This window comes from Arvicanthis niloticus, chromosome 8, assembly GCF_011762505.2.
Source record: "Arvicanthis niloticus isolate mArvNil1 chromosome 8, mArvNil1.pat.X, whole genome shotgun sequence".
Lineage (NCBI taxonomy): Eukaryota > Metazoa > Chordata > Mammalia > Rodentia > Muridae > Arvicanthis > Arvicanthis niloticus.
This window is the reverse complement of record NC_047665.1, coordinates 31,690,334-31,692,982: the sequence shown is the minus strand read 5'-3', so window position 1 is coordinate 31,692,982 and position 2,649 is coordinate 31,690,334.

Below are 2,649 nucleotides of genomic sequence, written 5' to 3'. Positions count from 1 at the left end.
ATACATGTATATGAATACAATACATTTTATAATGGTCTGTGTAATCTAATGTTATTTTTCAGCTCACATTTATTTAATTATTGGGAACTTGGGTTACCTTACTTTTTGTACTTGCTACACACTTCATGCATACCAGGTGCATGTCAAGTCCTCAGTAATCATATGTGACCAGTGGCTATCACTGTCCTGCTGGTCTGTGAAGGTCAGGATTTAGCATGTATTTAGCATGTAGTCAGAAGTCACAGCTCTGACTTCTGAGTCTTAGGGAGACTTAGGATCACATCCTGTCTTTGTGCCCCCGGTTTGCTCAGGCGAGAAATCAGCCCTGGAAACCTCACAAGGCCAGATGACCAGCAGTATCCTACAGGTGCCTGGTCCTCCACAGGACCCTGAGCCCCTCCATTGCTGAGAGGTGTTCCCCTGGAAGCTTCAGAACACATACTTTCTTGGCTTGCCATTCAGTTATTCAGGACTCACAATGGCAGAAATCACCCCTGTTCTGTAACTTCAATAAATCCAATTGGAAACAAGCACACACTGAACACTTCTTTATGCAGGAGACATTGGCTTGACTATCCTGGCTTGACAATGAAGCAGCCAGATCCTGCAGTGTGTAGAAAGGATGAGTATTCTATACTGTGAATAACAGTTCTGAAACTCTGAAGCTGCTCTAAAACAGAAAGCCCATTCTCTACACTTCTTATCGATTGTAATCAAGGCAGTTATTAGCCTAGTTGGAGTAGTATAGAAACAAGACACTCCTTAAATCAGTTGTAAAGCCAGTCACCACAAAGTTGTACTGCATACATGCACAAGTATTAGTAGATGTGTTTATTTATTAATACACAGACGGTGATTACAATGTAAGGACATCCCTAGAGTTACACAGTGTAGACCTGCACAATACAGTGCAGTAGCCCTGTCTTCACAGGAAGGAAGCAATCCCATGAATCAGTTACAAATTCAAGGTCAAAGATCCAATCCACTAACAGGAGGAAAGTTCAAGTAAACCAAACACTCGGGAAGGCAAAGAACTAATAAAAAAAGAAAATACGGCTGGGAAGAAAAATACAAGGAGAAGATTAGGAACAAATTGGGGCCCTAGGCAAGTGAGCAACTGCACTATGTGTCAGACACTGGCTTCATTTTGCCCTGGCCTCCTGCTGTTTCCTGTTCTGTTCTTACTGTTCTCAGTGAGGTGAGTATCTGCTGATGTACCTTTGGGCTGCTTCAATGTAGGGGAGATCCCCCAGGAGCCCCACATTATGAAGGTAAGATACTAACTTCAGCCTCCTGAGCTCCTGGGGCCACGTTTACCCAGCACGTGTATTGTCTCCCCAAAGGCTATCGCTACCATGATTGACACCCGAAAAACACACTGGGCTGGCACAGGGATCCTGGACATAAGTAGCATGCCTGTCCCAGGACATGTTGCAGCTCCTTTGACTATGACCCTAGATGGCCATAAACATGTTTTAGAGACGTTCCACCCCTCACTGGTGTCCACTGGACTTTATGTTGTGACTTTAGCCTTAGCCTTATTCACTAGACAAAAAAGTTAACTCAACCTCAGAGCCAGAGGGAATTTCCACCACAAGTAGTTTCAGGTGCTTCTTCTTAGTGAGTTACAGTAACTCTACCAAGACATGCTCACTGGTGCAAAGGGCAGAAAGACATGGGAGTAACAAGTCACGTTTAAATGGATTGAAATCCAGCTCCATGAGCTGAAACCTATATCTAACACATTAATCCTACCAAAAGCCTATGGGCACTAGGGGAGAACTTCCTATTACTGTTCTGAAACGTGGATATAGTATTAAACCAATTCCTAATGACGACATTATACATATACATTGGTGCATCTCTCAACTCCCATCTGAGAAGCTTCTGTTTGCAGTAGATCGTGACTAACACAGAGACTAACACAGCTGGTCAGGATGCAGAGAATGAGACTGCAGAATTCTTAGCATTATAGGGAATATATATACCTCATTTCCCCCCTCCCAAAGCTTATAGATCATTTTGAAAGACGAGATGGGAAGATTGTAAGAGCCATAGGATAACTACAAGAAAACAGTGTGTTCTGGACCCATTAGGGCAGACATATATGAACTCACAGGAGTTAAAAAAAGAAAAAAACAGTATGCACTAGACCCATGTAAAACCAAGCCAGACCAAATCTCATCATGGAGATGGGAATTCGGCATAAAATCCCACCCCTATCTGTGAGGCTGTTGACAATTGTTAGGTGCTTGGAGCAAAAGAGACATTTTTCCTCTAAGACTGTGGCTCTCTGTAAGTCGACCACAATCTGGTGAGATATCACACACCCAAGGATATTTGGGTCATACATATAGGTCTTGATTTATTTTTAAAAGACACAAAGTTGGGTGAGTAGGGGATCTGGGGTGGGTTGGCAGAGGTGATGAATATGATCAAAACATGCATAAAATCTCACAGAATTAAAAAATATATAACTGATAACTCAAGAATCCGAAGGAGAGGACATTAACCACTTCCAGCCTGTCCGTAAGTCAGCACCATGGGGAAAGGACTCCCAAGAAGTGTACAGTCTTCAGTCTCATGGAGTTCTGATAAAGCCTGGTGTTGCTTCAAACCACATGCTCATAGAGGCAGACAGAGCTTTGC